Raw genomic sequence first — 11,012 nt, 5'->3', positions numbered from 1 at the left:
CGGTGCTTTGTGACCGCCTGGAGGAGTGGGATAAGGAGGGCGGGAGAGAGGGAGACACAAGAGGGGAGAGATATGGGAGCATATGTATATGTATAACTGATTCACTTTGTTATAAAACAGGAAGTAACACATCATTGTAAAGCAATTATACTCCAATAAAGATGTAAAAAACAAACAAACAAAAAACAATAAAATCATTATATTTCACTTTAGAACAGGGATATTTTAGGGAACAATTTGTCCCTATTCTAAATGGTCTCAGCATTCTTTATCTTTCTGGTGTTTTCATTGGCTTCTCAGTGTTCATCACATCTCTTTACAGATTCTAATATATTGCCTAATTTCACATTTAATTGCCTACTTGAGATGAGATCTTCCATACTTTACAAAGACATAAATCTGTATTCTTATGTTTCTGGGCACTCAGAAATCAATCCTAACTTCTTAGGTATATGGTCAAATTCTAGATTGCAGAGTAGATTGAGAGTCTGGCCTTGGGAGTTAACATCAACATCCTTCTTCCAGATTCACTTTAATGTATCATTCTTTTATTGAAATTACGATAACCCCTTAATTTATGTAATTGAAACTTTTGGGTAGACATGAGTTTACCTATGGCATTGATATTAAAACTATCAAGCAATGAACTGAGATTTTATAGTGAATTTTGATTAAAAGAATTATCAGTTCCACTCTCAATAGGCAATAACTTTTATTGTGTTATGTAAGATGACTAATTATTAATACCCTCTAATGTTAAAATGTTCTCCAAGTAAATGCATATTAACAATTGGGCAATTGTTGAACAGCTGGCTGTGATGTGTCATCTGTCTCAGTGATATAATATTGTGATGGAGTGATGTATCATACTACAGGGAGATTAAGCTCTGAGATCAGATATTGTATTCATATCTAGCTTTTACAATTACTGGCTACATGACCTTAAGCTAGTTACGTATACTAACTTCATTTATATGTCTTTTATATTTTTAAAATATTCCCCAGAGCAGAGCCCAATAAAAATAATTTCTGTCATTATACTTATTGTGAGAACTCAAAATGTTAAGGAGTTGTCACTAAAGGTTAGATAACACATTTAATTAACTCCAGTCTTTACAATGACCTTGCAAGGTGAACTGATCACACTACATTCACTGTAAAATGGGCCCCTTGTTCAGAAAAAAAAATCATGTGGTGTCCACTGTCAGTAAACCAGTTGTTGTATAAGCCTTCAACAGTAGTGCCAGCATAGGCACTGCCAACAGGGAAAGCAAATTCATACCCTGAGGAGAGAAAACTTATGATAGGAATGAATTTCTGTCACCTAAAGGGTGGAAGGAGTCTGATGTAATCAACTTGCCAGGTGGTTTGCTGTTCTTCTCAAGGGAAGGTACCACATTGAGGCCTCAGTCTGCTTCCACTGATGACAGCACAACATTCGGCAGCAATGGTAGCCAAATCAACTTGCTCATATAGAGTCTAGATGTGGGCTCATTTAGAATCTCCATCTTTAAAACCACTGCTATTCCATCTGAGAGTTCATTGTGCAAATACTTGCAGAGGCTGAGGACAGTTCTAACCAATAGCCAGTAGACAAGCCATTATGTTCACCTGGTGATTAAAAGTCTCCCCCGTGGGTGCTTTCTAGTGGGAACTGAAGTAAGAGAAAAAGATTGGCATACAATATGCTCAGTCTCACAAGTGTATCCACATGCCTCTTACAAAGATCTTGTCTTGGATTTTCAAATCTAACATTTCCCATGTCCCTGATTAATGGGCTAAACCCTAAGCCACTGTTTCTATATATCCTCCCCTCAGTCATATCTCCCTCCATATAGAGTTCCCAACCAGTTTTAATGTTTGAATTTCTGCCCACTGGAAGAATTTCCCTCACGTTTATGTTCTTATGGCTGATTCCTTGTGTGACTGTGGTGAAAGTTGTACCAACATAGCAAACCAACCCACTTCTGAACCAGGCCTGGGTTTCTTCTTCTTCATCAAGTGGGAAAACTTTCAAGAGTTCATAAATGTGAGTTGAGAGAGAACAAGAAGTCATAAGTTGCAGCAAAGTGTCTGAACTAACTGTATGTGTAACTAACTTGTGCCCTCTGGATATATTTCCATCATACAATGTTTGCTGCAAGGCCTGCACAACCTCCTAATACGGTGGATATGTCAGTAACCCAGCTCCTGAGGGAGAGCTCTTGCCACAAGTCTTTAATGACAGTTATTGGTTACCCAATCTCCACTAGGGATCATTTGCACACCTGGAGCTCCTTTTCAATGTCTCATGGAGTTCTCTGCCATAGATGAGAGGATCACTGTTGCTTCAGCTGGAATTAGAGGTGGATATGATTCCAAAAGTTTGGGCAATAGAACAGTTAGCTATGCAATTGTCACCAGTGAAGAAATATATTTAGTAAGAAGCTACGATACCAAACATTCTCTTAGATGCTGTGAAATGCAAAAAGGCATAGGCTGTAAGCTTAAGCAATTTGAATTAAAGCAGAGCCAAACCAAAAGAGAGATAAGGAATTCAAGAAAAGTCACATTAGGCAGTAGAAAACTGTGTGACACTAGCAATGAGATTAAGAGAGGGTTTGTTAGCTAATTTTGCAGCCTGCACAATGATTTAAAAATTAGAACTTAAGGCTTCATACACAGGAAGCAAGGGCAAGTGATAGCTGCAGTTACTGAGTCCAGTGCAAGTCAAGAGTCTATAGTACTGATGGGTCAGAAACTCCACTCCATTCAGGGGTAGGATGTTGAATTTAATGAGAGACCATGCATGATTCTAGCACCAGTGCTGGTGCTTCCAGAAAACTGTAGGGCAGAGAGCAGGTGGTTTAACATTTCAGGAGTTATTTCTTCTGATTTAGAAGGCCACTGAGCTTCCTTCCTGATCTTAATTTTTTTTCTATAATTGGGAAATTAGATAAGATGATTGATGCAAAATATCCCTGGAAATTTTTCTTGTCTTTTTATGATTATCTTGTACTTTCATATAGTATTTGCTAAACTCCGTGTCCATAATAATCATTCAGAAATGATCATTTGGTTTACATTAAAGTATTTTTTTAACTTTTATAAAATATGCTTATAAATATACTATGGCATTTATCACTGCTTCTACAGCTATACATTTGTAAGTGTAGCAACTTGTGAATATAGGAAAATACATCCAAGTGTTTATTGAACAGTTATTTTTGAATAAGATACTCGATTAGCAGTTATACAGACCAGAAAATAAGGTTTCAGATACTATTTGTACTCCCAAGCATTTACAATCTAAACAGGTACTTAAGCTATATATAATGTATACACAATTGCACACCTGCATGCATACACACATGCACTCAAGGTGAAAAAAGTAGGGATTGAAATAACAAATACTAAAATATAAAAGATGCAACCAGTGCAAATATCTAATATTGACCATGGAATAGCAAATGATTACGTTATAACATTAGTGAAGAATGTGGTGTTTGTGGACAGTGGGAGCTCTGAGCAATAGTCCTTGACATGGACCTTGGAAAATGGTAAGTATACAGTTATGAAAAGAGAATGGATAATAATATACAAACATAAACATAGCATAAATGAATGGAAGAGATGGGAGTTTAGAGGACTGAAGTGTATTCATTTGTTGAAGAAAAAGGCTTAATTGGAACCAGAATGATGAGTTAATACTGGATTATAAAGGAAAGTGATTACCACAATGCAGAGTTAGATTTTCTATATTAGTCAAAAAGGAAAGGGTAGGAGGTTTCAATTTTAATGTATTATAATCATGTGCATAGAACCCAGACTATGAATGTTTTTCTGCTTCCAATGTTCTGTTTTTCATTTATAAAACATATACACATACATTCTACTGACCCATAAATAAGGACTATTAACCTGAAAGGGGCAAAAAACTGATAACAGGTTTTGCTTTATTCTTTTATTCCTGATGTCAGTACAAACAACTTAATACCTCTTGAGAAATCTAGTAGAATCTATGCATATGCTGCTGTTAATGGACCTTAGCTAAATTACAAAGTTTGACCACAATCTCTAGGGACTTTATGAGATCCATAGGTCTGTAGCTCATACATTTACTATTGGTGCCTTTTACACACCCAAATATGCCAGTGCCAATTATAATACTTCCCTGTTGATACATGTTAGTATGTTCAGAGAATTTGGGCCTCACGATTTACCTATGAATGTGAAATAATTCTATGAATGTGCATAAAAGATTTCATTGTTTTTTTAAACAATATACTCTTATCTTTCTGGAAGCAATTCAGGTCATCAGAAGGTTGTCAGTGATGAGTTCACTAATTACTTCCCAATACTTAGCCTTGTATTTCCCTTCATTACTGGTTCTCTGTTCCCTCTAGTTTTACATCACTATCAGAAAGTTCATTTAGAATCCAGTCAATCTTCCAGAGCTAATTCTGTGCTTTAAATTTTTTATTCAACAAAGACACAATGGGAATAATATCTGTAGCTGCCAAGGAGATAATCATGAACTTTTCCTGCATTGTCTCTGCAAAATTTCATGGAAAATATAATTCAAAAAAGAACAGATTACAACTATAGAGTATTTGGAACAGGAACTGTCATTCTGGGCCAGAAGACAAATAAAGACAAATCAGTATATTGAACTTGCATTTTTTTATGACATGATGCTGATTGTTAAGTTTTACTTACCTCCTCTTTTGTTTTCTAGGCCTTTGAAGATAGCCAATAGATCAAAATGAATGTAGTAGGATGATTTCATGTCTAGTAGAATCTCTTAGCAGCAACTGCAGAACTGATGTGTTTCTGATTTTCTGCTTGTCTCTTGGACTGTGCACTGCAGGAAAAGTGTATAAAGCATTATTAGCAAAATAGATTATCTGAGAGTAACATTATCCATTTCATCAGACTGGAATATGTGGTTACATCATGCCACTCATAGATATTTCTAAACATCTGAACTTTGGACATCAAATCAATAAAATACTTGGATAATTGATTATCATCATAATTGCTTTTGTAATAGTGTAGATGCTACATATCTTTAACTCTTCCTCTAAATGAGATAAAGGTAGAATGTTTAGCAGTAGGCTATGATCGAACTTTTAGAATTTTATGGTTTCCATGAGGAGATGCTCAGATAAGTTCCTCTATGTGTGTAACTGAGTAACATCTCTTTATGCACACTTTCACAATGAATGATGAATAAATATAAAATCTTAACAAACTTTTCAAGTAGTGAAAGACTTGCAGGTAAGGTGGGAATAATTAGGGCAGCCAAAGACAGATTAAGACTGTGATGACAGCTTATTTGAAAGATGATTACAAGCAAATGCCAGTAAACCTGTTGGGTAGTCACAGTTTTGATGAGGGTTCAGGGTTTGTGTGATACTGAAAATGAAACACTTGAACCATGTGTGAGTCCAAGAAAAGAGAATGCCCAGGGAGAGGGAAGAGAATCACAATCTTATTTTGAGGCATGCATATTAAGTAGTCAGGGTAGGGGAGTCATCTGAGCTAGTGAGATATAAGACATTCAGAACACATTAGGGTTTAAAACAGAGTGGCTTGGAAAATGTCACAAATTCCTAAATTATCCATTTTAACTTGGAGAAAAAGTCATATGGACTTTTTAAGGAATTCCTTAAACTGGCAATTGTAAAAGTTGTCTAACTATCTCAGGTCCTAATGTATGCAGGAACCAGGCAATTACAGCAAATAAGCATTCCAAGTACTTGGTTCATGCAAACTAAAAGGACCACAATTATAATAAACTAATATATACCACGCATGAGTGAATGATATTACAAGATTTTGTATTTTAACTCAGACTCCAGGAAGACAATATATGTCAATATGATAAATATAGTAGAACTGTCTATACCAAAGTACGGATGAGTTGCAGTCATATAAGTAACATTATTATCTTTTAAAGGTAAGTTTTTTTTTTTTCCAATTCTTTATTTTATAAGTTTCGGTTATTTAACTGGAAGCCCAAGAGTACTATCCAGGTAACTTACTGACCATGAAAACAGTACTCAACTAGTCATTTGTCTCCATGATGTGGAGATTGTTTCCCCCTGAATTTGCTTGAGTGAGCCAAGCATAAGTATATGGTAAGTGAGTTGGAATGGCAGAATGGCTCACAGGTTGAAAGATGAGTTGGCAGGAAAATCTAAAGCAAATAAATAAGGACCAGCTCAAATAGTTCATTATCAAAATATATTTTTTCCTTATATGTACAGCCATAATGACCTTAAGACTTCATGGCAATTATAGTTTGCATCATACATGTGGTAGATCTGCATTGCCTGATGAAAGATGTTGCATTGTTTTATATCTTTAGATAATTTATATTAATGTATGTGATATAACTATGTAGTAATGAAAGGGCTTCATGTGCAAATTATTGAGTCAAATGAATTATTTTATGCAGTCACAGTTTCAAAGGTTTCTCCTCTAGCAACCTAAGCCAATTGAGGATGGGACCTAAGTGTTTAATGTTGTGTTTAAGTGTTTAAAGGTTGGACTCTCACCAGTACGTTGTTCAGAACACACATTAGGTGCTCAATAAATGAGCTACTGTGATGGTTGAAGAATATCTGAAATCCTGGTGTTGTGAGAGATAATACTGAGAATTCATTAATTTTCATTACTGCCATGTCCTTTCTGATTATTATAGTATTCTTTTTTCATAGAAAGTAAATGAAAGAGTGTCTGTGTGAAAGAAATAAAGAGCCTGTCTGTGAACACTTGCATGCAACGGTGGAGAAAGCACTAAGACACATGCTAAGACATATTAAGCTAGTCACTGAACCTTAGTTTTCTTCTATACACAGTGAAGAAAATAATGTCTGCCCCATCTACCCTAGAAGTTTGTAGTGACAATAAAAGTTGAAAGGAGGCAGAAGCATTCAGAAAGTAACTGTTGGTACCAATGTAAATACTATCATATTTGTAAAGAAATTATTTGACATATTAGATCTATAAAAGAATCTAAAGAGATAGAAGATTAACTTATTTCCAGGCAGAAAGCTCTGATCTGAAATAAATCAGTATATGTTAAAGTCTAATTCTGTCCCAGGAGGACACCCACCTCACATGTCCCAGAAAAGCACTTGGGAGAGGAGGTAAAAGTTTTTTTAAAACTTTCAATCATAACCCCATATAAAAATAAAAATATCTTCAGTTTTCTCATTTGTTTTTATTAGTTGAATAGAAAGAGAAATGTGTAGATCTTCTGACAACTATAACAGTTTATGAACCATAAAGTTAGGTAATAGAAGTTGTTGATTACAAAATACATGTTTTTTTGAAAAGTATCAAAAATAATAAGACACCCTGATGTTTTAAAGATTTGGGTGTATAAGTCTCTTGTTTTGACATTTATATCATCACTGAAACACCTTGATTAAGCATTTAACCATCATTTGGAATTTGTTTGTCCTTAAATTTTATCTCACAATTTGATTCAACCTCTTGCTTCACTGATTTAATAAAAAAAAATACTATTAACTGTTTGTAAATTATTAAATTGTAGGACTATATTGTGGATTGTTAATACATCACATGGACATAAAATAGCAGTTAGCTTGGGAGAAAGACAATACTTGTATGCTCTGTTACTCACTTTTCCTGACTTTGATGGTTTTGCTATGATGACAACTGTTAAAGGAAAAGGTTGTTGATTTTTTTGTTGTTGTTGATTACTTCAAAAAGTAGGTTCTTAGATTGAGAAGGGTAGTAAGTATGAGCTGTTTACCCTCTTATACACTAATCTATAGAAGGGGAGATGCACAATCTTAACAGTCTTCTGCAGTAAATGTGTGTGAGTGCATTACTCACATTGAAATGTATAGAGAGAAAAATCTATAAATATATTTTATATTTCAGCTGCACAGATATGAGTCTTTTAAAGAGTATTATTTATCTCTGAAGACCAAGATGCATTTTTTCATAGGTGTGTGCTAGTCTAAGGGTGATGTAAGTGCATACTGTCTGAGCATGTGGATTTTAAGTCTTGAGCTTTCATTTCCAAACTCTGACATTTTCTGAGTGGCCTTAAATACATTACCTAGATATATTAGCCTCAACTTCCCTAAATTGTATATTAATATTGATCCTTATTCATAGAGCTGTCCAGAACATATCTCTTGAAATGTTAGTTACTAATTATATTAGTCTGCTCATGCTGCAATAACAAGATACCATTGAGTGGGTTACTTAAACAACCAAAATATATCTTCTCAGTTCTGGAGACTAGAAGTCCAAGATCAAGGTGCCAACAGGGTTGGCTTCTGGTGAGACCTCTCTTCATGACGTGTAGATGGCTGCCTTCTCACTGTGTCCTCACATGGTTTTTCCTCTGGGCCTATGCATGCATGCAAACAAGTGAGATCTTGTATCCTCCTCTTCTTAGAAGGACTTGAGTCCTATTGGATTAGGGCCCCACCCCTGTGACCTCACTTAACCTTAATTACCTCTGTAGGAGCCCTATATCCAAACACAATCACACTGGGGGTTAGAACTTCAACATAAGAATCTTGGGAGGACACATTAATCCATAACACTGGTCTGACTTTCCTATCCAGGGTGCCTTCTGTGTTGAGGCACTCATTTGTTTTTGCCCTCTTCTGTTATGCCATGCTTGACCCATGGTTTATGACTCAGTGAGTCTCAGATTTGCTCAGCAGCTCATGCCTTAATTAGTTTATAGGGACCCCTAATTATAGTTTTCATTTATAGAATTCTATTCAGGTTCATGATGACTTGATGCTGACCCGGATTAACACCAAGTAATTCAATCATCTGAGTGGGGGTGAACATGTGAGGAAGGTATTGGGGACCTGTAATGCACTCAGAAAATAAAACATGGAGGAGAAAAGATTAATGATTCTGATTTGAGGTGCTTGCAAGGATCCAGCTTTGGTCACCAAAATGGATTTTCTGACTGAAATACTGAGAGCTGCTTCAATAAAGCTTAAGAATTACTAAGACATTTATTAACTATGTTTTATGTTGCCATTAGGGAAGGTAGCATTCAAGGGGTCATGGGAGCAAGTGGCATGGATATAATCTAGTGCTCATAGTTCCATAGGTAGGAAGGGTGTACAACTATGTACCTCTGTCTCCAAAAGCTCTTATCCAAATATTGATCTCCAAGCTAAATGTACTTTATGTCTGGGAAGTTCAGTTTCTCTCAGAGTAACTGGGAAAGACATCCCCTCTGCTTAGTACCAATGCCACTGCTGTCAGACTTCAGAAACCCCCTCATACCTCCTTCAGGCTCCCACTTCTACTGTACAAGGAGAAATCAGCAGTGATCTAACTGACTCCACGCCCTTCTATCCTCCTGCATATAAAGAATAGTTCATGTAAGCAATCCCCAGTATGCACTCACGCAAAGTATTCTTTTTCAGTTGATTCCAAAACCCTCACACTATCCCATCCCACAAAAGCACAGAGTTTCAGTGACCCAGTTGCCTTTGTATGGAGTGGAGCAAATATGAGGCTGAAGAGTGTGAGGGCCATTACACCAGGCCACAAACCCTGGATATTTCAGTGTGCTTGTTAATTTAACAATAAAATGATTTGTTTTCTGTTTAAGAAAATGCCCATTGGCAGAAAAAAACATCTTAGTTAAGAGAATGGGCCTAAGCTCTGAGAGACATCTAGTCTCTCAGATATGTGACTATAGTGATGTTATTAATCTCACCAAATCTCAGTTAACTTACCAGTAATACAGGGATAAGAGTAGGATTTCCTTCATACAGTGAGAAGCAATTAAAAAAAAAATGGAGGTCCTAACACAGCCTTTCAACTTGGGGAAGAGTCTCTGTTTACATAAACAGCTACACAGCTGCAGTCCCCAGTCTAGGTTTCAGCCCCATGTGATTCTTTATCTTCCTGCTCATCTCTGTCTCCACAGCAGGCTGCTCAATAACTTAAGAGTCAAAAAAATAAGTGAAGGGAGAGGAGCTTCTATGAGCTGAATACCATTCTGGGCAATATAAGCACAAACAGGACAAAACCCTTGCTTACATGAAGCTCTTTTCTTGAACAGAGAAAACAGTATGTAGATATATAACATAATGTAAGTAGTGACATGTTTTTTGAGAAAAATAAAATAGATTGAGAGATCATGCTCAGTGGTAGAAAGATGAGGCTGTTTCAGATTGAATAGTCAGGGAAAGCCACATTATGAAGGGGATATTTGAGCAAAGGTCTCAATAAAATAAGGAGTAAAGACAAGTGAGGATTTGGGGGAAGAACATTCCAGGTGGAAAAGAGAACAAGTGGAAAGGCCACATGGGCTTCTCAAAGCACAGGGAGCATAGAGTGGCTCAGGGTCAGAATGACAGAGGATAGAGCCGGAGTCAGAGCTGTGGGTAGGAGTTAGACTATGCATTGCCTGTAGATCCTGGTAAGGACATTACCAAGTACAGGCCAAGCTGCTATAATTAGGAAGCTTCAGAATATAGAGGCTCAGACTTAGCAGACACTTGTTCCTCCTTCATATCATGTTCTGGAGGTGAGCAGTTTAAGGCTCTTGGGTGGCCTTGCTCATAAGTTATCCAGTTCTTTGTCATTTGTTAATTGCAAATGGGTGATATCCTAATCCACTAGGTCTGGGTTTTAGCTGATGAGAAGAAAAAACAAGCACACATGTGTTATTTAACTGTGTGACTCCTAAGTCATACATATTGACACCCACACTAGTCCACAAAGGAAGCTAGGTAGCCATTGTCCCACTAGATTTTCAGATAGCCATATTATTAGAAGAAAATGGGTTGGGGGGAAGAGGGTGGTTGATAACAGAGGCCCATTGCTAGTCTCTTCCACGGCAAGGGATGTACATTTTATTCTAAATGTGTTGGGAAACTCCTAAAATTGTTGAGTTTCTACTCAATGAGTGAAGCTATTTAATTCACGGATTTAGAAGATTGTTTTAACTTTGGGACAAAGTTAGAATATAGAATTTATTTCTAGAATATAGAAAGGGAAGA

The sequence above is a fragment of the Delphinus delphis genome, chromosome 13 (genome assembly GCF_949987515.2).
Source record: "Delphinus delphis chromosome 13, mDelDel1.2, whole genome shotgun sequence".
In the NCBI taxonomy this organism is placed as follows: domain Eukaryota; kingdom Metazoa; phylum Chordata; class Mammalia; order Artiodactyla; family Delphinidae; genus Delphinus; species Delphinus delphis.
The sequence above is the reverse complement of the archived record's forward strand: the minus strand, read 5'-3'. Positions refer to the sequence as shown.